The sequence below is a fragment of the Rhinoderma darwinii genome (genome assembly GCF_050947455.1).
Source record: "Rhinoderma darwinii isolate aRhiDar2 chromosome 2 unlocalized genomic scaffold, aRhiDar2.hap1 SUPER_2_unloc_55, whole genome shotgun sequence".
Classification (NCBI taxonomy): Eukaryota; Metazoa; Chordata; class Amphibia; order Anura; family Rhinodermatidae; genus Rhinoderma; species Rhinoderma darwinii.
In genome coordinates this window covers 1,341,934-1,358,829 of record NW_027461724.1, presented here as the reverse complement: position 1 = coordinate 1,358,829, position 16,896 = coordinate 1,341,934, and the positions used below count along the sequence as shown (strand labels likewise).

Here is a 16,896-nt window from a genome sequence, read left to right as displayed (position 1 = left end):
TTAAAAAGGACTATGGATTAAAGCCTTTAATGTCAATGGCCATTCTAAGCTGAATGTCCCTGCTCTCGTCAGATCGCAGAAGTTACACAGCTTAAGGTCTCGCTGGTACCAGTGTGGGAGACTGTCTGGGAATGCGTGGTGCGGTTGACTTTTTATTATGTTGTTTAGATTTTGTTTCACAATAGATTAAATAGGACTATGGATTAAGGCTTTTAATGTCAATGGCCATTCTAAGCTGAATGTGCCTGCACTCGTCAGATCGCAGAAGTTACACAGCTTAAGGCCTCGCTAGTACCAGTGTGGGAGACTGTCTGGGAATCCGTGGTGCGGTTGACTTTTTATTATGTCGTTTAGATTTTGTTTCACAATCGATTAAAAAGGACTATGGATTAAAGCGTTTAGTGTCAATGGCCATTCTAAGCTGAATGTGCCTTCTCTCGTTAGATCGCAGAAGTTACACAGCTTAACGCCTCGCTAGTACCAGTGTGGGTGACTGTCTGGGAATCCGTGGTGCGGTTGACTTTTTATTATGTCGTTTAGATTTTGTTTCACAATAGATTAAATAGGACTATGGATTAAAGCATTTAACGTCAATGGCCATTCTAAGCTGAATGTGCCTGCTCTCGTCCGATCGCAGAAGTTACACAGCTTAAGGCCTCGCTAGTACCAGTGTGGGAGACTGTCTGGGAATCCGTGGTGCGGTTGACTTTTTATTATGTTGTTTAGATTTTGTTTCACATTAGATTAAATAGGACTATGGATTAAGGCTTTTAATGTCAATGGCCATTCTAAGCTGAATGTGCCTGCTCTCGTCAGATCGCAGAAGTTACACAGCTTAAGGCCTAGCTAGTACCAGTGTGGGAGACTGTCTGGGAATCCGTGGTGCGGTTGACTTTTTATTATTTCGTTTAGATTTTGTTTCACAATAGATTAAATAGGACTATGGATTAAAACATTTAACATCAATGGCCATTCTAAGCTGAATGTGCCTGCTCTCGTCAGATCGCAGAAGTTACACAGCTTAAGGCCTCGCTAGTACCAGTGTGGGAGACTGTCTGGGAATCCGTGGTGCGGTTGACTTTTTATTATGTTGTTTAGATTTTGTTTCACAATAGATTAAATAGGACTATGGATTAAATCATTTAACGTCAATGGCCATTCTAAGCTGAATGTGCCTGCTCTCGTCAGATCGCAGAAGTTACCCAGCTTAAGGCCTCGCTAGTACCAGTGTGCGAGACTGTCTCGGAATCCGTTGTGCGGTTGAATTTTTATTATGTCGTTTAGATTTTGTTTCACAATCGATTAAAAAGGACTATGGATTAAAGCATTTAATGTCAATGGCCATTCTAAGCTGAATGTCCCTGCTCTCGTTAGATCGCAGAAGTTACACAGCTTAAGGCCTCGCTAGTACCAGTGTGGGAGACTGTCTGGGAATCCGTGGTGCGGTTGACTTTTTATTATGTCGTTTAGATTTTGTTTCACAATCGATTAAAAAGGACTATGGATTAAAGCATTTAAAGTCAATGGCCATTCTAAGCTGAATGTGCCTGCTCTCGTTAGATCGCAGAAGTTACACAGCTTAACGCCTCGCTAGTACCAGTGTGGGAGACTGTCTGGGAATCCGTGGTGCGGTTGCCTTTTTATTATGTCGTTTAGATTTTGTTTCACAATAGATTAAATAGGACTATGGATTAAAGCATTTAACGTCAATGGCCATTCTAAGCTGAATGTGCCTGCTCTCGTCCGAACGCAGAAGTTACACAGCTTAAGGCCTCGCTAGTACCAGTGTGGGAGACTGTCTGGGAATCTGTGGTGCGGTTGAGTTTTTATTATGTCGTTTAGATTTTGTTTCACAATCGATTAAAAAGGACTATGGATTAAAGCATTTAATGTCAATGGCCATTCTAAGCTGAAAGTCCCTGCTCTCGTCAGATCGCAGAAGTTACACAGCTTAAGGCCTCGCTGGTACCAGTGTGGGAGACTGTCTGGGAATGCGTGGTGCGGTTGACTTTTTATTATGTTGTTTAGATTTTGTTTCACAATAGACTAAATAGGACTATGGATTAAGGCTTTTAATGTCAATGGCCGTTCTAAGCTGAATGTCCCTGCTCTCGTCAGATCGCAGAAGTTACACAGCTTAAGGCCTCGCTAGTACCAGTGTGGGAGACTGTCTGGGAATCCGTGGTGCTGTTGACTTTTTATTATGTCGTTTAGATTTTGTTTCACAATCGATTAAAAAGGACTATGGATTAAAGCATTTAATGTCAATGGCCATTCTAAGCTGAATGTGCCTGCTCTCGTCAGATCGCAGAAGTTACACAGCTTAAGGCCTCGCTAGTACCAGTGTGGGAGACTGTCTGGGAATCCGTGGTGCGGTTGACTTTTTATTATGTCGTTTAGATTTTGTTTCACAATCGATTAAAAAGGACTATGGATTAAAGCATTTAACGTCAATGGCCATTCTAAGCTGAATGTGCCTGCTCTCGTCAGATCGCAGAAGTTATACAGCTTAAGGCCTCGCTGGTACCAGTGTGGGAGACTGTCTGGGAATGCGTGGTGCGGTTGACTTTTTATTATGTTGTTTAGATTTTGTTTCACAATAGACTAAATAGGACTATGGATTAAGGCTTTTAATGTCAATGGCCATTCTAAGCTGAATGTGCCTGCTCTCATCAGATCGCAGAAGTTACACAGCTTAAGGCCTCGCTAGTACCAGTGTGGGAGACTGTCTGGGAATCCGTGGTGCGGTTGACTTTTTATTATGTCGTTTAGATTTTGTTTCACAATCGATTAAAAAAGACTACGGATTAAAGCATTTAATGTCAACGGCCATTCTAAGCTGAATGTGCCTGCTCTCGTTAGATCGCAGAAGTTACACAGCTTAACGCCTCGCTAGTACCAGTGTGGGTGACTGTCTGGGAATCCGTGGTGCGGTTGACTTTTTATTATGTCGTTTAGATTTTGTTTCACAATAGATTAAATAGGACTATGGATTAAAGCATTTAACGTCAATGGCCATTCTAAGCTGAATGTGCCTGCTCTCGTCAGATCGCAGAAGTTACACAGCTTAAGGCCTCGCTAGTACCAGTGTGGGAGACTGTCTGGGAATCCGTGGAGCGGTTGAATTTTTATTATGTCGTTTAGATTTTGTTTCACAATCGATTAAAAAGGACTATGGATTAAAGCATTGAATGTCAATGGCCATTCTAAGCTGAATGTGCCTGCTCTCGTCAGATCGCAGAAGTTACACCGCTTAAGGCCTCGCTAGTACCAGTGTGGGAGACTGTCTGGGAATCCGTGGTGCGGTTAACTTTTTATTATGTCGTTTAGATTTTGTTTCACAATTGATTAAAAAGGACTATGGATTAAAGCATTTAATGTCAATGGCCATTCTAAGCTGAATGTGCCTGCTCTCGTCAGAACGCAGAAGTTACATAGCTTAAGGCCTCGCTAGTACCAGTGTGGGAGATTGTCTGGGAATCCGTGGTGCGGTTGACTTTTTATTATTTCGTTTAGATTTTGTTTCACAATAGATTAAATAGGACTATGGATTAAAACATTTAACGTCAATGGCCATTCTAAGCTGAATGTGCCTGCTCTCGTCAGATCGCAGAAGTTACACAGCTTAAGGCCTCGCTAGTACCAGTGTGGGAGACTGTCTGGGAATCCGTGGTGCGGTTGACTTTTTATTATGTCGTTTAGATTTTGTTTCACAATAGATTAAAAAGGACTATGGATTAAAGCATTTAATGTCAATGGCCATTCTAAGCTGAATGTGCCTGCTCTCGTCAGATCGCAGAAGTTACACAGCTTAAGGCCTCGCTAGTACCAGTGTGGGAGACTGTCTGGGAATCCGTGGTGCGGTTGACTTCTTATTATGTCGTTTAGATTATGTTTCACAATAGATTAAATAGGACTATGGATTAAGGCTTTTAATGTCAATGGCCATTCTAAGCTGAATGTGCCTGCTCTCGTCAGATCGCAGAAGTTACACAGCTTAAGGCCTCGCTAGTACCAGTGTGGGAGACTGTCTGGGAATCCGTGGTGTGGTTGAATTTTATTATGTCGTTTAGATTTTGTTTCACAATCGATTAAAAAGGACTATGGATTAAAGCCTTTAATGTCAATGGCCATTCTAAACTGAAAGTCCCTGCTCTCGTCAGATCGCAGAAGTTACACAGCTTAAGGCCTCGCTAGTACCAGTGTGGGAGACTGTCTGGGAATCCGTGGTGCGGTTGACTTTTTATTATGTCGTTTAGATTTTGTTTCACAATCGATTAAAAAGGACTATGGATTAAAGCATTTAACGTCAATGGCCATTCTAAGCGGAATGTGCCTGCTCTCGTCAGATAGCAGAAATTACACAGCTTAAGGCCTCGCTAGTACCAGTGTGGGAGACTGTCTGGGAATCCGTGGTGCGGTTGATTTTTTATTATGTCGTTTAGATTTTGTTTCACAATAGATTAAATAGGACTATGGATTAAAGAATTTAACGTCAATGGCCATTCTAAGCTGAATGTGCCTGCTCTCGTCAAAACGCAGAAGTTACACAGCTTAAGGCCTCGCTAGTACCAGTGTGGGAGACTGTCTGGGAATCCGTGGTGCGGTTGACTTTTTATTATGTCGTTTAGATTTTGTTTCACAATCGATTAAAAAGGACTATGGATTAAAGCATTTAATGTCAATGGCCATTCTAAGCTGAATGTGCCTGCTCTCGTCAGAACGCAGAAGTTACACAGCTTAAGGCCTCGCTAGTACCAGTGTGGGAGACTGTCTGGGAATCCGTGGTGCGGTTGAGTTTTTATTATGTTGTTTAGATTTTGTTTCACAATAGATTAAATAGGACTATGGATTAAGGCTTTTAATGTCAATGGCCATTCTAAGCTGAATGTGCCTGCACTCGTCAGATCGCAGAAGTTACACAGCTTAAGGCCTCGCTAGTACCAGTGTGGGAGACTGTCTGGGAATCCGTGGTGCGGTTGACTTTTTATTATGTCGTTTAGATTTTGTTTCACAATCGATTAAAAAGGACTATGGATTAAAGCATTTAACGTCAATGGCCATTCTAAGCGGAATGTGCCTGCTCTCGTCAGATAGCAGAAATTACACAGCTTAAGGCCTCGCTAGTACCAGTGTGGGAGACTGTCTGGGAATCCGTGGTGCGGTTGATTTTTTATTATGTCGTTTAGATTTTGTTTCACAATAGATTAAATAGGACTATGGATTAAAGAATTTAACGTCAATGGCCATTCTAAGCTGAATGTGCCTGCTCTCGTCAAAACGCAGAAGTTACACAGCTTAAGGCCTCGCTAGTACCAGTGTGGGAGACTGTCTGGGAATCCGTGGTGCGGTTGACTTTTTATTATGTCGTTTAGATTTTGTTTCACAATCGATTAAAAAGGACTATGGATTAAAGCATTTAATGTCAATGGCCATTCTAAGCTGAATGTGCATGCTATCGTCAGATCGCAGAAGTTACACAGCTTAAGGCCTCGCTAGTACTAGTGTGGGAGACTGTCTGGGAATCCGTGGTGCGGTTGACTTTTTATTATGTCGTTTAGATTTTGTTTCACAATCGATTAAAAAGGACTATGGATTAAAGCATTTAATGTCAATGGCCATTCTAAGCTGAATGTCCCTGCTCTCGTCAGAACGCAGAAGTTACACAGCTTAAGCCCTCGCTAGTACCAGTGTGGGAGACTGTCTGGGAATCCGTGGTGCTGTTGAATTTTTATTATGTCGTTTAGATTTTGTTTCACAATCGATTAAAAAGGACTATGGATTAAAGCATTTAATGTCAATGTCCATTCTAAGCTGAATGTGCCTGCTCTCGTCAGATCGCAGAAGTTACACAGCTTAAGACCTCGCTAGTACCAGTGTGGGAGACTGTCTGGGAATCCGTGGTGCGGTTGACTTTTTATTATGTCGTTTAGATTTTGTTTCACAATCGATTAAAAAGGACTATGGATTAAAGCATTTAACGTCAATGGCCATTCTAAGCTCAATGTGCCTGCTCTCGTCAGAACGCAGAAGTTACATAGCTTAAGTCCTCGCTAGTACCAGTGTGGGAGACTGTCTGGGAATCCGTGGTGCGGTTGACTTTTTATTATGTTGTTTAGATTTTGTTTCACAATAGATTAAATAGGACTATGGATTAAGGCTTTTAATGTCAATGGCCATTCTAAGCTGAATGTGCCTGCTCTCGTCAGATCGCAGAAGTTACACAGCTTAAGGCCTCGCTAGTACCAGTGTGGGAGACTGTCTGGGAATCCGTGGTGCGGTTGAGTTTTTATTATGTCGTTTAGATTTTGTTTCACAATCGATTAAAAAGGACTATGGATTAAAGCCTTTAATGTCAATGGCCATTCTAAGCTGAATGTCCCTGCTCTCGTCAGATCGCAGAAGTTACACAGCTTAACGCCTCGCTAGTACCAGTGTGGGTGACTGTCTGGGAATCCGTGGTGCGGTTGACTTTTTATTATGTCGTTTAGATTTTGTTTCACAATAGATTAAATAGGACTATGGATTAAGGCTTTTAATGTCAATGGCCATTCTAAGCTGAATGTGCCTGCACTCGTCAGATCGCAGAAGTTACACAGCTTAAGGCCTCGCTAGTACCAGTGTGGGAGACTGTCTGGGAATCCGTGGTGCGGTTGACTTTTTATTATGTCGTTTAGATTTTGTTTCACAATCGATTAAAAAGGACTATGGATTAAAGCGTTTAGAGTCAATGGCCATTCTAAGCTGAATGTGCCTTCTCTCGTTAGATCGCAGAAGTTACACAGCTTAACGCCTCGCTAGTACCAGTGTGGGTGACTGTCTGGGAATCCGTGGTGCGGTTGCCTTTTTATTATGTCGTTTAGATTTTGTTTCACAATAGATTAAATAGGACTATGGATTAAAGCATTTAACGTCAATGGCCATTCTAAGCTGAATGTGCCTGCTCTCGTCAGATCGCAGAAGTTACACAGCTTAAGGCCTCGCTAGTACCAGTGTGGGAGACTGTCTGGGAATCCGTGGTGCGGTTGACTTTTTATTATTTCGTTTAGATTTTGTTTCACAATAGATTAAATAGGACTATGGATTAAAACATTTAACATCAATGGCCATTCTAAGCTGAATGTGCCTGCTCTCGTCAGATCGCAGAAGTTACACAGCTTAAGGCCTCGCTAGTACCAGTGTGGGAGACTGTCTGGGAATCCGTGGTGCGGTTGACTTTTTATTATTTCGTTTAGATTTTGTTTCACAATAGATTAAATAGGACTATGGATTAAAACATTTAACATCAATGGCCATTCTAAGCTGAATGTGCCTGCTCTCGTCAGATCGCAGAAGTTACACAGCTTAAGGCCTCGCTAGTACCAGTGTGGGAGACTGTCTGGGAATCCGTGGTGCGGTTGACTTTTTATTATGTTGTTTAGATTTTGTTTCATAATAGATTAAATAGGACTATGGATTAAATCATTTAACGTCAATGGCCATTCTAAGCTGAATGTGCCTGCTCTCGTCAGATCGCAGAAGTTACCCAGCTTAAGGCCTCGCTAGTACCAGTGTGGGAGACTGTCTGGGAATCCGTGGTGCGGTTGACTTTTTATTATGTAGTTTAGATTTTGTTTCACAATCGATTAAAAAGGACTATGGATTAAAGCATTTAATGTCAATGGCCATTCTAAGCTGAATGTGCCTGCTCTCGTCAGATCGCAGAAGTTATACAGCTTAAGGCCTCGCTAGTACCAGTGTGGGAGACTGTCTGGGAATCCGTGGTGCGGTTGACTTTTTATTATGTCGTTTAGATTTTGTTTCACAATCGATTAAAAAGGACTATGGATTAAAGCATTTAAAGTCAATGGCCATTCTAAGCTGAATGTGCCTGCTCTCGTTAGATCGCAGAAGTTACACAGCTTAACGCCTCGCTAGTACCAGTGTGGGAGACTGTCTGGGAATCCGTGGTGCGGTTGCCTTTTTATTATGTCGTTTAGATTTTGTTTCACAATAGATTAAATAGGACTATGGATTAAAGCATTTAACGTCAATGGCCATTCTAAGCTGAATGTGCCTGCTCTCGTCCGAACGCAGAAGTTACACAGCTTAAGGCCTCGCTAGTACCAGTGTGGGAGACTGTCTGGGAATCTGTGGTGCGGTTGAGTTTTTATTATGTCGTTTAGATTTTGTTTCACAATCGATTAAAAAGGACTATGGATTAAAGCATTTAATGTCAATGGCCATTCTAAGCTGAAAGTCCCTGCTCTCGTCAGATCGCAGAAGTTACACAGCTTAAGGCCTCGCTGGTACCAGTGTGGGAGACTGTCTGGGAATGCGTGGTGCGGTTGACTTTTTATTATGTTTAGATTTTGTTTCACAATAGACTAAATAGGACTATGGATTAAGGCTTTTAATGTCAATGGCCACTCTAAGCTGAATGTCCCTGCTCTCGTCAGATCGCAGAAGTTACACAGCTTAAGGCCTCGCTAGTACCAGTGTGGGAGACTGTCTGGGAATCCGTGGTGCTGTTGACTTTTTATTATGTCGTTTAGATTTTGTTTCACAATCGATTAAAAAGGACTATGGATTAAAGCATTTAATGTCAATGGCCATTCTAAGCTGAATGTGCCTGCTCTCGTCAGATCGCAGAAGTTACACAGCTTAAGGCCTCGCTAGTATCAGTGTGGGAGACTGTCTGGGAATCCGTGGTGCGGTTGACTTTTTATTATGTCGTTTAGATTTTGTTTCACAATCGATTAAAAAGGACTATGGATTAAAGCATTTAACGTCAATGGCCATTCTAAGCTGAATGTGCCTGCTCTCGTCAGATCGCAGAAGTTATACAGCTTAAGGCCTCGCTAGTACCAGTGTGGGAGACTGTCTGGGAATCCGTGGTGCGGTTGACTTTTTATTATGTCGTTTAGATTTTGTTTCACAATCGATTAAAAAGGACTATGGATTAATGCATTTAAAGTCAATGGCCATTCTAAGCTGAATGTGCCTGCTCTCGTTAGATCGCAGAAGTTACACAGCTTAACGCCTCGCTAGTACCAGTGTGGGAGACTGTCTGGGAATCCGTGGTGCGGTTGCCTTTTTATTATGTCGTTTAGATTTTGTTTCACAATAGATTAAACAGGACTATGGATTAAAGCATTTAACGTCAATGGCCATTCTAAGCTGAATGTGCCTGCTCTCGTCCGAACGCAGAAGTTACACAGCTTAAGGCCTCGCTAGTACCAGTGTGGGAGACTGTCTGGGAATCTGTGGTGCGGTTGAGTTTTTATTATGTCGTTTAGATTTTGTTTCACAATCGATTAAAAAGGACTATGGATTAAAGCATTTAATGTCAATGGCCATTCTAAGCTGAAAGTCCCTGCTCTCGTCAGATCGCAGAAGTTACACAGCTTAAGGCCTCGCTGGTACCAGTGTGGGAGACTGTCTGGGAATGCGTGGTGCGGTTGACTTTTTATTATGTTGTTTAGATTTTGTTTCACAATAGACTAAATAGGACTATGGATTAAGGCTTTTAATGTCAATGGCCATTCTAAGCTGAATGCGCCTGCTCTCATCAGATCGCAGAAGTTACACAGCTTAAGGCCTCGCTAGTACCAGTGTGGGAGACTGTCTGGGAATCCGTGGTGCGGTTGACTTTTTATTATGTCGTTTAGATTTTGTTTCACAATCGATTAAAAAAGACTATGGATTAAAGCATTTAATGTCAACGGCCATTCTAAGCTGAATGTGCCTGCTCTCGTTAGATCGCAGAAGTTACACAGCTTAACGCCTCGCTAGTACCAGTGTGGGTGACTGCCTGGGAATCCGTGGTGCGGTTGACTTTTTATTATGTCGTTTAGATTTTGTTTCACAATAGATTAAATAGGACTATGGATTAAAGCATTTAACGTCAATGGCCATTCTAAGCTGAATGTGCCTGCTCTCGTCAGATCGCAGAAGTTACACAGCTTAAGGCCTCGCTAGTACCAGTGTGGGAGACTGTCTGGGAATCCGTGGTGCGGTTGAATTTTTATTATGTCGTTTAGATTTTGTTTCACAATCGATTAAAAAGGACTATGGATTAAAGCATTTAATGTCAATGGCCATTCTAAGCTGAATGTCCCTGCTCTCGTCAGATCGCAGAAGTTACACAGCTTAAGGCCTCTCTAGTACCAGGGTGGGAGACTGTCTGGGAATCCGTGGTGCGGTTGACATTTTATTATGTCGTTTAGATTTTGTTTCACAATCGATTAAAAAGGACTATGGATTAAAGCATTTAATGTCAATGGCCATTCTAAGCTGAATGTGCCTTCTCTCGTCAGATCGCAGAAGTTACACAGCTTAAGGCCTCGCTAGTACCAGTGTGGGAGACTGTCTGGGAATCCGTGGTGCGGTTGACTTTTTATTATGTCGTTTAGATTTTGTTTCACAATAGATTAAAAAGGACTATGGATTAAAGCATTTAATGTCAATGGCCATTCTAAGCTGAATGTGCCTGCCCTCGTCAGATCGCAGAAGTTACACAGCTTAAGGCCTCGCTAGTACCAGTGTGGGAGACTGTCTGGGAATCCGTGGTGTGGTTGAATTTTATTATGTCGTTTAGATTTTGTTTCACAATCGATTAAAAAGGACTATGGATTAAAGCCTTTAATGTCAATGGCCATTCTAAACTGAAAGTCCCTGCTCTCGTCAGATCGCAGAAGTTACACAGCTTAAGGCCTCGCTAGTACCAGTGTGGGAGACTGTCTGGGAATCCGTGGTGCGGTTGACTTTTTATTATGTTGTTTAGATTTTGTTTCATAGTAGATTAAATAGGACTATGGATTAAGGCTTTTAATGTCAATGGCCATTCTAAGCTGAATGTGCCTGCTCTCGTCAGATCGCAGAAGTTACACAGCTTAAGGCCTCGCTAGTACCAGTGTGGGAGACTGTCTGGGAATCCGTGGTGCGGTTGAGTTTTTATTATGTTGTTTAGATTTTGTTTCACAATAGATTAAATAGGACTATGGATTAAGGCTTTTAATGTCAATGGCCATTCTAAGCTGAATGTGCCTGCACTCGTCAGATCGCAGAAGTTACACAGCTTAAGGCCTCGCTAGTACCAGTGTGGGAGACTGTCTGGGAATCCGTGGTGCGGTTGACTTTTTATTATGTCGTTTAGATTTTGTTTCACAATCGATTAAAAAGGACTATGGATTAAAGCGTTTAGTGTCAATGGCCATTCTAAGCTGAATGTGCCTTCTCTCGTTAGATCGCAGAAGTTACACAGCTTAACGCCTCGCTAGTACCAGTGTGGGTGACTGTCTGGGAATCCGTGGTGCGGTTGACTTTTTATTATGTTGTTTAGATTTTGTTTCACAATCGATTAAAAAGGACTATGGATTAAAGCATTTAATGTCAATGGCCATTCTAAGCTGAATGTCCCTGCTCTCGTCAGATCGCAGAAGTTACACAGCTTAAGGCCTCTCTAGTACCAGTGTGGGAGACTGTCTGGGAATCCGTGGTGCGGTTGACATTTTATTATGTCGTTTAGATTTTGTTTCACAATAGATTAAATAGGACTATGGATTAAGGCTTTTAATGTCAATGGCCATTCTAAGCTGAATGTGCCTGCACTCGTCAGATCGCAGAAGTTACACAGCTTAAGGCCTCGCTAGTACCAGTGTGGGAGACTGTCTGGGAATCCGTGGTGCGGTTGACTTTTTATTATGTTGTTTAGATTTTGTTTCACAATCGATTAAAAAGGACTATGGATTAAAGCCTTTAATGTCAATGGCCATTCTAAGCTGAATGTCCCTGCTCTCGTCAGATCGCAGAAGTTACACAGCTTAAGGCCTCGCTGGTACCAGTGTGGGAGACTGTCTGGGAATGCGTGGTGCGGTTGACTTTTTATTATGTTGTTTAGATTTTGTTTCACAATAGATTAAATAGGACTATGGATTAAGGCTTTTAATGTCAATGGCCATTCTAAGCTGAATGTGCCTGCACTCGTCAGATCGCAGAAGTTACACAGCTTAAGGCCTCGCTAGTACCAGTGTGGGAGACTGTCTGGGAATCCGTGGTGCGGTTGACTTTTTATTATGTCGTTTAGATTTTGTTTCACAATCGATTAAAAAGGACTATGGATTAAAGCGTTTAGTGTCAATGGCCATTCTAAGCTGAATGTGCCTTCTCTCGTTAGATCGCAGAAGTTACACAGCTTAACGCCTCGCTAGTACCAGTGTGGGTGACTGTCTGGGAATCCGTGGTGCGGTTGACTTTTTATTATGTCGTTTAGATTTTGTTTCACAATAGATTAAATAGGACTATGGATTAAAGCATTTAACGTCAATGGCCATTCTAAGCTGAATGTGCCTGCTCTCGTCAGATCGCAGAAGTTACACAGCTTAAGGCCTCGCTAGTACCAGTGTGGGAGACTGTCTGGGAATCCGTGGTGCGGTTGACTTTTTATTATGTTGTTTAGATTTTGTTTCACATTAGATTAAATAGGACTATGGATTAAGGCTTTTAATGTCAATGGCCATTCTAAGCTGAATGTGCCTGCTCTCGTCAGATCGCAGAAGTTACACAGCTTAAGGCCTAGCTAGTACCAGTGTGGGAGACTGTCTGGGAATCCGTGGTGCGGTTGACTTTTTATTATTTCGTTTAGATTTTGTTTCACAATAGATTAAATAGGACTATGGATTAAAACATTTAACATCAATGGCCATTCTAAGCTGAATGTGCCTGCTCTCGTCAGATCGCAGAAGTTACACAGCTTAAGGCCTCGCTAGTACCAGTGTGGGAGACTGTCTGGGAATCCGTGGTGCGGTTGACTTTTTATTATGTTGTTTAGATTTTGTTTCACAATAGATTAAATAGGACTATGGATTAAATCATTTAACGTCAATGGCCATTCTAAGCTGAATGTGCCTGCTCTCGTCAGATCGCAGAAGTTACCCAGCTTAAGGCCTCGCTAGTACCAGTGTGCGAGACTGTCTCGGAATCCGTTGTGCGGTTGAATTTTTATTATGTCGTTTAGATTTTGTTTCACAATCGATTAAAAAGGACTATGGATTAAAGCATTTAATGTCAATGGCCATTCTAAGCTGAATGTGCCTGCTCTCGTCAGATCGCAGAAGTTACACAGCTTAAGGCCTCGCTAGTACCAGTGTGGGAGACTGTCTGGGAATCCGTGGTGCGGTTGACTTTTTATTATGTCGTTTAGATTTTGTTTCACAATCGATTAAAAAGGACTATGGATTAAAGCATTTAACGTCAATGGCCATTCTAAGCTGAATGTGCCTGCTCTCGTCAGATCGCAGAAGTTATACAGCTTAAGGCCTCGCTAGTACCAGTGTGGGAGACTGTCTGGGAATCCGTGGTGCGGTTGACTTTTTATTATGTCGTTTAGATTTTGTTTCACAATCGATTAAAAAGGACTATGGATTAAAGCATTTAAAGTCAATGGCCATTCTAAGCTGAATGTGCCTGCTCTCGTTAGATCGCAGAAGTTACACAGCTTAACGCCTCGCTAGTACCAGTGTGGGAGACTGTCTGGGAATCCGTGGTGCGGTTGCCTTTTTATTATGTCGTTTAGATTTTGTTTCACAATAGATTAAATAGGACTATGGATTAAAGCATTTAACGTCAATGGCCATTCTAAGCTGAATGTGCCTGCTCTCGTCCGAACGCAGAAGTTACACAGCTTAAGGCCTCGCTAGTACCAGTGTGGGAGACTGTCTGGGAATCTGTGGTGCGGTTGTGTTTTTATTATGTCGTTTAGATTTTGTTTCACAATCGATTAAAAAGGACTATGGATTAAAGCATTTAATGTCAATGGCCATTCTAAGCTGAAAGTCCCTGCTCTCGTCAGATCGCAGAAGTTACACAGCTTAAGGCCTCGCTGGTACCAGTGTGGGAGACTGTCTGGGAATGCGTGGTGCGGTTGACTTTTTATTATGTTGTTTAGATTTTGTTTCACAATAGACTAAATAGGACTATGGATTAAGGCTTTTAATGTCAATGGCCATTCTAAGCTGAATGTCCCTGCTCTCGTCAGATCGCAGAAGTTACACAGCTTAAGGCCTCGCTAGTACCAGTGTGGGAGACTGTCTGGGAATCTGTGGTGCTGTTGACTTTTTATTATGTCGTTTAGATTTTGTTTCACAATCGATTAAAAAGGACTATGGATTAAAGCATTTAATGTCAATGGCCATTCTAAGCTGAATGTGCCTGCTCTCGTCAGATCGCAGAAGTTACACAGCTTAAGGCCTCGCTAGTACCAGTGTGGGAGACTGTCTGGGAATCCGTGGTGCGGTTGACTTTTTATTATGTCGTTTAGATTTTGTTTCACAATCGATTAAAAAGGACTATGGATTAAAGCATTTAACGTCAATGGCCATTCTAAGCTGAATGTGCCTTCTCTCGTCAGATCGCAGAAGTTATACAGCTTAAGGCCTCGCTAGTACCAGTGTGGGAGACTGTCTGGGAATCCGTGGTGCGGTTGACTTTTTATTATGTCGTTTAGATTTTGTTTCACAATCGATTAAAAAGGACTATGGATTAAAGCATTTAAAGTCAATGGCCATTCTAAGCTGAATGTGCCTGCTCTCGTTAGATCGCAGAAGTTACACAGCTTAACGCCTCGCTAGTACCAGTGTGGGAGACTGTCTGGGAATCCGTGGTGCGGTTGCCTTTTTATTATGTCGTTTAGATTTTGTTTCACAATAGATTAAATAGGACTATGGATTAAAGCATTTAACGTCAATGGCCATTCTAAGCTGAATGTGCCTGCTCTCGTCCGAACGCAGAAGTTACACAGCTTAAGGCCTCGCTAGTACCAGTGTGGGAGACTGTCTGGGAATCTGTGGTGCGGTTGAGTTTTTATTATGTCGTTTAGATTTTGTTTCACAATCGATTAAAAAGGACTATGGATTAAAGCATTTAATGTCAATGGCCATTCTAAGCTGAAAGTCCCTGCTCTCGTCAGATCGCAGAAGTTACACAGCTTAAGGCCTCGCTGGTACCAGTGTGGGAGACTGTCTGGGAATGCGTGGTGCGGTTGACTTTTTATTATGTTGTTTAGATTTTGTTTCACAATAGACTAAATAGGACTATGGATTAAGGCTTTTAATGTCAATGGCCATTCTAAGCTGAATGTGCCTGCTCTCATCAGATCGCAGAAGTTACACAGCTTAAGGCCTCGCTAGTACCAGTGTGGGAGACTGTCTGGGAATCCGTGGTGCGGTTGACTTTTTATTATGTCGTTTAGATTTTGTTTCACAATCGATTAAAAAAGACTATGGATTAAAGCATTTAATGTCAACGGCCATTCTAAGCTGAATGTGCCTGCTCTCGTTAGATCGCAGAAGTTACACAGCTTAACGCCTCGCTAGTACCAGTGTGGGTGACTGTCTGGGAATCCGTGGTGCGGTTGACTTTTTATTATGTCGTTTAGATTTTGTTTCACAATAGATTAAATAGGACTATGGATTAAAGCATTTAACGTCAATGGCCATTCTAAGCTGAATGTGCCTGCTCTCGTCAGATCGCAGAAGTTACACAGCTTAAGGCCTCGCTAGTACCAGTGTGGGAGACTGTCTGGGAATCCGTGGAGCGGTTGAATTTTTATTATGTCGTTTAGATTTTGTTTCACAATCGATTAAAAAGGACTATGGATTAAAGCATTTAATGTCAATGGCCATTCTAAGCTGAATGTGCCTGCTCTCGTCAGATCGCAGAAGTTACACCGCTTAAGGCCTCGCTAGTACCAGTGTGGGAGACTGTCTGGGAATCCGTGGTGTGGTTAACTTTTTATTATGTCGTTTAGATTTTGTTTCACAATTGATTAAAAAGGACTATGGATTAAAGCATTTAATGTCAATGGCCATTCTAAGCTGAATGTGCCTGCTCTCGTCAGAACGCAGAAGTTACATAGCTTAAGGCCTCGCTAGTACCAGTGTGGAAGACTGTCTGGGAATCCGTGGTGCGGTTGACTTTTTATTATGTTGTTTAGATTTTGTTTCACAATAGATTAAATAGGACTATGGATTAAGGCTTTTAATGTCAATGGCCATTCTAAGCTGAATGTGCCTGCTCTCGTCAGATCGCAGAAGTTACACAGCTTAAGGCCTCGCTAGTACCAGTGTGGGAGACTGTCTGGGAATCCGTGGTGCGGTTGACTTTTTATTATGTCGTTTAGATTTTGTTTCACAATCGATTAAAAAGGACTATGGATTAAAGCATTTAATGTCAATGGCCATTCTAAGCTGAATGTGCATGCTCTCGTTAGATCGCAGAAGTTAAACAGCTTAACGCCTCGCTAGTACCAGTGTGGGAGATTGTCTGGGAATCCGTGGTGCGGTTGACTTTTATTATTTCGTTTAGATTTTGTTTCACAATAGATTAAATAGGACTATGGATTAAAACATTTAACGTCAATGGCCATTCTAAGCTGAATGTGCCTGCTCTCGTCAGATCGCAGAAGTTACACAGCTTAAGGCCTCGCTAGTACCAGTGTGGGAGACTGTCTGGGAATCCGTGGTGCGGTTGAATTTTTATTATGTCGTTTAGATTTTGTTTCACAATCGATTAAAAAGGACTATGGATTAAAGCATTTAATGTCAATGGCCATTCTAAGCTGAATGTCCCTGCTCTCGTCAGATCGCAGAAGTTACACAGCTTAAGGCCTCTCTAGTACCAGTGTGGGAGACTGTCTGGGAATCCGTGGTGCGGTTGACATTTTATTATGTCGTTTAGATTTTGTTTCACAATCGATTAAAAAGGACTATGGATTAAAGCATTTAATGTCAATGGCCATTCTAAGCTGAATGTGCCTGCTCTCGTCAGATCGCAGAAGTTACACAGCTTAAGGCCTCGCTAGTACCAGTGTGGGAGACTGTCTGGGAATCCGTGGTGCGGTTGACTTTTTATTATGTC

General features: G+C 42.1%; 85 pseudogenes; all 85 read left to right on the top strand.

The window, feature by feature from the left end:
* Nucleotides 1-31: 31 nt before the first annotated feature.
* On the top strand, nt 32-150 carry LOC142678908 (5S ribosomal RNA; annotated as a pseudogene).
* A 67-nt stretch (nt 151-217) lies between these two features.
* Nucleotides 218-336, top strand: LOC142677858 (5S ribosomal RNA; annotated as a pseudogene).
* Nucleotides 337-589: 253 nt separating this feature from the next.
* On the top strand, nt 590-708 carry LOC142677836 (5S ribosomal RNA; annotated as a pseudogene).
* A 67-nt stretch (nt 709-775) lies between these two features.
* On the top strand, nt 776-894 carry LOC142678037 (5S ribosomal RNA; annotated as a pseudogene).
* A 67-nt stretch (nt 895-961) lies between these two features.
* LOC142677801 (5S ribosomal RNA) lies at nt 962-1,080 on the top strand (annotated as a pseudogene).
* A 253-nt stretch (nt 1,081-1,333) lies between these two features.
* On the top strand, nt 1,334-1,452 carry LOC142677716 (5S ribosomal RNA; annotated as a pseudogene).
* Nucleotides 1,453-1,519: 67 nt separating this feature from the next.
* LOC142679122 (5S ribosomal RNA) lies at nt 1,520-1,638 on the top strand (annotated as a pseudogene).
* A 67-nt stretch (nt 1,639-1,705) lies between these two features.
* Nucleotides 1,706-1,824, top strand: LOC142678113 (5S ribosomal RNA; annotated as a pseudogene).
* A 67-nt stretch (nt 1,825-1,891) lies between these two features.
* LOC142678137 (5S ribosomal RNA) lies at nt 1,892-2,010 on the top strand (annotated as a pseudogene).
* Nucleotides 2,011-2,077: 67 nt separating this feature from the next.
* On the top strand, nt 2,078-2,196 carry LOC142679781 (5S ribosomal RNA; annotated as a pseudogene).
* Nucleotides 2,197-2,263: 67 nt separating this feature from the next.
* On the top strand, nt 2,264-2,382 carry LOC142679738 (5S ribosomal RNA; annotated as a pseudogene).
* Nucleotides 2,383-2,449: 67 nt separating this feature from the next.
* LOC142678045 (5S ribosomal RNA) lies at nt 2,450-2,568 on the top strand (annotated as a pseudogene).
* Nucleotides 2,569-2,635: 67 nt separating this feature from the next.
* Nucleotides 2,636-2,754, top strand: LOC142679977 (5S ribosomal RNA; annotated as a pseudogene).
* Nucleotides 2,755-2,821: 67 nt separating this feature from the next.
* Nucleotides 2,822-2,940, top strand: LOC142678348 (5S ribosomal RNA; annotated as a pseudogene).
* Nucleotides 2,941-3,007: 67 nt separating this feature from the next.
* On the top strand, nt 3,008-3,126 carry LOC142678664 (5S ribosomal RNA; annotated as a pseudogene).
* Nucleotides 3,127-3,193: 67 nt separating this feature from the next.
* Nucleotides 3,194-3,312, top strand: LOC142678812 (5S ribosomal RNA; annotated as a pseudogene).
* A 67-nt stretch (nt 3,313-3,379) lies between these two features.
* On the top strand, nt 3,380-3,498 carry LOC142678271 (5S ribosomal RNA; annotated as a pseudogene).
* A 67-nt stretch (nt 3,499-3,565) lies between these two features.
* LOC142679737 (5S ribosomal RNA) lies at nt 3,566-3,684 on the top strand (annotated as a pseudogene).
* A 67-nt stretch (nt 3,685-3,751) lies between these two features.
* LOC142679736 (5S ribosomal RNA) lies at nt 3,752-3,870 on the top strand (annotated as a pseudogene).
* A 67-nt stretch (nt 3,871-3,937) lies between these two features.
* Nucleotides 3,938-4,056, top strand: LOC142678482 (5S ribosomal RNA; annotated as a pseudogene).
* A 66-nt stretch (nt 4,057-4,122) lies between these two features.
* On the top strand, nt 4,123-4,241 carry LOC142678041 (5S ribosomal RNA; annotated as a pseudogene).
* A 67-nt stretch (nt 4,242-4,308) lies between these two features.
* Nucleotides 4,309-4,427, top strand: LOC142679146 (5S ribosomal RNA; annotated as a pseudogene).
* Nucleotides 4,428-4,494: 67 nt separating this feature from the next.
* On the top strand, nt 4,495-4,613 carry LOC142678084 (5S ribosomal RNA; annotated as a pseudogene).
* A 67-nt stretch (nt 4,614-4,680) lies between these two features.
* LOC142677781 (5S ribosomal RNA) lies at nt 4,681-4,799 on the top strand (annotated as a pseudogene).
* Nucleotides 4,800-4,866: 67 nt separating this feature from the next.
* LOC142677857 (5S ribosomal RNA) lies at nt 4,867-4,985 on the top strand (annotated as a pseudogene).
* Nucleotides 4,986-5,052: 67 nt separating this feature from the next.
* LOC142679144 (5S ribosomal RNA) lies at nt 5,053-5,171 on the top strand (annotated as a pseudogene).
* A 67-nt stretch (nt 5,172-5,238) lies between these two features.
* On the top strand, nt 5,239-5,357 carry LOC142678083 (5S ribosomal RNA; annotated as a pseudogene).
* A 67-nt stretch (nt 5,358-5,424) lies between these two features.
* LOC142679159 (5S ribosomal RNA) lies at nt 5,425-5,543 on the top strand (annotated as a pseudogene).
* A 67-nt stretch (nt 5,544-5,610) lies between these two features.
* On the top strand, nt 5,611-5,729 carry LOC142678204 (5S ribosomal RNA; annotated as a pseudogene).
* Nucleotides 5,730-5,796: 67 nt separating this feature from the next.
* LOC142678691 (5S ribosomal RNA) lies at nt 5,797-5,915 on the top strand (annotated as a pseudogene).
* A 67-nt stretch (nt 5,916-5,982) lies between these two features.
* LOC142678768 (5S ribosomal RNA) lies at nt 5,983-6,101 on the top strand (annotated as a pseudogene).
* Nucleotides 6,102-6,168: 67 nt separating this feature from the next.
* Nucleotides 6,169-6,287, top strand: LOC142678122 (5S ribosomal RNA; annotated as a pseudogene).
* A 67-nt stretch (nt 6,288-6,354) lies between these two features.
* LOC142678685 (5S ribosomal RNA) lies at nt 6,355-6,473 on the top strand (annotated as a pseudogene).
* Nucleotides 6,474-6,540: 67 nt separating this feature from the next.
* Nucleotides 6,541-6,659, top strand: LOC142677856 (5S ribosomal RNA; annotated as a pseudogene).
* A 253-nt stretch (nt 6,660-6,912) lies between these two features.
* Nucleotides 6,913-7,031, top strand: LOC142679735 (5S ribosomal RNA; annotated as a pseudogene).
* Nucleotides 7,032-7,098: 67 nt separating this feature from the next.
* On the top strand, nt 7,099-7,217 carry LOC142677799 (5S ribosomal RNA; annotated as a pseudogene).
* A 67-nt stretch (nt 7,218-7,284) lies between these two features.
* LOC142677797 (5S ribosomal RNA) lies at nt 7,285-7,403 on the top strand (annotated as a pseudogene).
* A 67-nt stretch (nt 7,404-7,470) lies between these two features.
* Nucleotides 7,471-7,589, top strand: LOC142680008 (5S ribosomal RNA; annotated as a pseudogene).
* Nucleotides 7,590-7,656: 67 nt separating this feature from the next.
* Nucleotides 7,657-7,775, top strand: LOC142678034 (5S ribosomal RNA; annotated as a pseudogene).
* Nucleotides 7,776-7,842: 67 nt separating this feature from the next.
* LOC142679119 (5S ribosomal RNA) lies at nt 7,843-7,961 on the top strand (annotated as a pseudogene).
* Nucleotides 7,962-8,028: 67 nt separating this feature from the next.
* Nucleotides 8,029-8,147, top strand: LOC142678112 (5S ribosomal RNA; annotated as a pseudogene).
* A 67-nt stretch (nt 8,148-8,214) lies between these two features.
* LOC142678136 (5S ribosomal RNA) lies at nt 8,215-8,333 on the top strand (annotated as a pseudogene).
* A 64-nt stretch (nt 8,334-8,397) lies between these two features.
* On the top strand, nt 8,398-8,516 carry LOC142677971 (5S ribosomal RNA; annotated as a pseudogene).
* Nucleotides 8,517-8,583: 67 nt separating this feature from the next.
* LOC142677904 (5S ribosomal RNA) lies at nt 8,584-8,702 on the top strand (annotated as a pseudogene).
* Nucleotides 8,703-8,769: 67 nt separating this feature from the next.
* LOC142678022 (5S ribosomal RNA) lies at nt 8,770-8,888 on the top strand (annotated as a pseudogene).
* Nucleotides 8,889-8,955: 67 nt separating this feature from the next.
* Nucleotides 8,956-9,074, top strand: LOC142679118 (5S ribosomal RNA; annotated as a pseudogene).
* A 67-nt stretch (nt 9,075-9,141) lies between these two features.
* On the top strand, nt 9,142-9,260 carry LOC142678111 (5S ribosomal RNA; annotated as a pseudogene).
* Nucleotides 9,261-9,327: 67 nt separating this feature from the next.
* Nucleotides 9,328-9,446, top strand: LOC142678135 (5S ribosomal RNA; annotated as a pseudogene).
* A 67-nt stretch (nt 9,447-9,513) lies between these two features.
* On the top strand, nt 9,514-9,632 carry LOC142678003 (5S ribosomal RNA; annotated as a pseudogene).
* Nucleotides 9,633-9,699: 67 nt separating this feature from the next.
* Nucleotides 9,700-9,818, top strand: LOC142678056 (5S ribosomal RNA; annotated as a pseudogene).
* Nucleotides 9,819-9,885: 67 nt separating this feature from the next.
* Nucleotides 9,886-10,004, top strand: LOC142678028 (5S ribosomal RNA; annotated as a pseudogene).
* A 67-nt stretch (nt 10,005-10,071) lies between these two features.
* On the top strand, nt 10,072-10,190 carry LOC142680001 (5S ribosomal RNA; annotated as a pseudogene).
* Nucleotides 10,191-10,257: 67 nt separating this feature from the next.
* LOC142678672 (5S ribosomal RNA) lies at nt 10,258-10,376 on the top strand (annotated as a pseudogene).
* Nucleotides 10,377-10,443: 67 nt separating this feature from the next.
* On the top strand, nt 10,444-10,562 carry LOC142679072 (5S ribosomal RNA; annotated as a pseudogene).
* A 66-nt stretch (nt 10,563-10,628) lies between these two features.
* LOC142678040 (5S ribosomal RNA) lies at nt 10,629-10,747 on the top strand (annotated as a pseudogene).
* Nucleotides 10,748-10,814: 67 nt separating this feature from the next.
* LOC142678121 (5S ribosomal RNA) lies at nt 10,815-10,933 on the top strand (annotated as a pseudogene).
* A 67-nt stretch (nt 10,934-11,000) lies between these two features.
* Nucleotides 11,001-11,119, top strand: LOC142677855 (5S ribosomal RNA; annotated as a pseudogene).
* Nucleotides 11,120-11,372: 253 nt separating this feature from the next.
* Nucleotides 11,373-11,491, top strand: LOC142678252 (5S ribosomal RNA; annotated as a pseudogene).
* Nucleotides 11,492-11,558: 67 nt separating this feature from the next.
* LOC142677854 (5S ribosomal RNA) lies at nt 11,559-11,677 on the top strand (annotated as a pseudogene).
* Nucleotides 11,678-11,744: 67 nt separating this feature from the next.
* Nucleotides 11,745-11,863, top strand: LOC142678339 (5S ribosomal RNA; annotated as a pseudogene).
* Nucleotides 11,864-11,930: 67 nt separating this feature from the next.
* Nucleotides 11,931-12,049, top strand: LOC142677852 (5S ribosomal RNA; annotated as a pseudogene).
* A 253-nt stretch (nt 12,050-12,302) lies between these two features.
* LOC142679734 (5S ribosomal RNA) lies at nt 12,303-12,421 on the top strand (annotated as a pseudogene).
* A 67-nt stretch (nt 12,422-12,488) lies between these two features.
* Nucleotides 12,489-12,607, top strand: LOC142678036 (5S ribosomal RNA; annotated as a pseudogene).
* A 67-nt stretch (nt 12,608-12,674) lies between these two features.
* LOC142677796 (5S ribosomal RNA) lies at nt 12,675-12,793 on the top strand (annotated as a pseudogene).
* A 253-nt stretch (nt 12,794-13,046) lies between these two features.
* Nucleotides 13,047-13,165, top strand: LOC142679731 (5S ribosomal RNA; annotated as a pseudogene).
* Nucleotides 13,166-13,232: 67 nt separating this feature from the next.
* On the top strand, nt 13,233-13,351 carry LOC142678010 (5S ribosomal RNA; annotated as a pseudogene).
* Nucleotides 13,352-13,418: 67 nt separating this feature from the next.
* Nucleotides 13,419-13,537, top strand: LOC142679117 (5S ribosomal RNA; annotated as a pseudogene).
* Nucleotides 13,538-13,604: 67 nt separating this feature from the next.
* LOC142678531 (5S ribosomal RNA) lies at nt 13,605-13,723 on the top strand (annotated as a pseudogene).
* Nucleotides 13,724-13,790: 67 nt separating this feature from the next.
* On the top strand, nt 13,791-13,909 carry LOC142678134 (5S ribosomal RNA; annotated as a pseudogene).
* Nucleotides 13,910-13,976: 67 nt separating this feature from the next.
* LOC142679990 (5S ribosomal RNA) lies at nt 13,977-14,095 on the top strand (annotated as a pseudogene).
* A 67-nt stretch (nt 14,096-14,162) lies between these two features.
* Nucleotides 14,163-14,281, top strand: LOC142679719 (5S ribosomal RNA; annotated as a pseudogene).
* A 67-nt stretch (nt 14,282-14,348) lies between these two features.
* Nucleotides 14,349-14,467, top strand: LOC142678671 (5S ribosomal RNA; annotated as a pseudogene).
* A 67-nt stretch (nt 14,468-14,534) lies between these two features.
* LOC142679116 (5S ribosomal RNA) lies at nt 14,535-14,653 on the top strand (annotated as a pseudogene).
* A 67-nt stretch (nt 14,654-14,720) lies between these two features.
* On the top strand, nt 14,721-14,839 carry LOC142678110 (5S ribosomal RNA; annotated as a pseudogene).
* Nucleotides 14,840-14,906: 67 nt separating this feature from the next.
* Nucleotides 14,907-15,025, top strand: LOC142678132 (5S ribosomal RNA; annotated as a pseudogene).
* Nucleotides 15,026-15,092: 67 nt separating this feature from the next.
* Nucleotides 15,093-15,211, top strand: LOC142679965 (5S ribosomal RNA; annotated as a pseudogene).
* Nucleotides 15,212-15,278: 67 nt separating this feature from the next.
* Nucleotides 15,279-15,397, top strand: LOC142678347 (5S ribosomal RNA; annotated as a pseudogene).
* Nucleotides 15,398-15,464: 67 nt separating this feature from the next.
* On the top strand, nt 15,465-15,583 carry LOC142678662 (5S ribosomal RNA; annotated as a pseudogene).
* A 67-nt stretch (nt 15,584-15,650) lies between these two features.
* On the top strand, nt 15,651-15,769 carry LOC142679060 (5S ribosomal RNA; annotated as a pseudogene).
* Nucleotides 15,770-15,836: 67 nt separating this feature from the next.
* LOC142678259 (5S ribosomal RNA) lies at nt 15,837-15,955 on the top strand (annotated as a pseudogene).
* A 67-nt stretch (nt 15,956-16,022) lies between these two features.
* Nucleotides 16,023-16,141, top strand: LOC142679706 (5S ribosomal RNA; annotated as a pseudogene).
* Nucleotides 16,142-16,208: 67 nt separating this feature from the next.
* Nucleotides 16,209-16,327, top strand: LOC142679073 (5S ribosomal RNA; annotated as a pseudogene).
* A 66-nt stretch (nt 16,328-16,393) lies between these two features.
* Nucleotides 16,394-16,512, top strand: LOC142678027 (5S ribosomal RNA; annotated as a pseudogene).
* A 67-nt stretch (nt 16,513-16,579) lies between these two features.
* Nucleotides 16,580-16,698, top strand: LOC142678250 (5S ribosomal RNA; annotated as a pseudogene).
* A 67-nt stretch (nt 16,699-16,765) lies between these two features.
* LOC142679694 (5S ribosomal RNA) lies at nt 16,766-16,884 on the top strand (annotated as a pseudogene).
* The last annotated feature ends 12 nt before the right edge of the window (nt 16,885-16,896 follow it).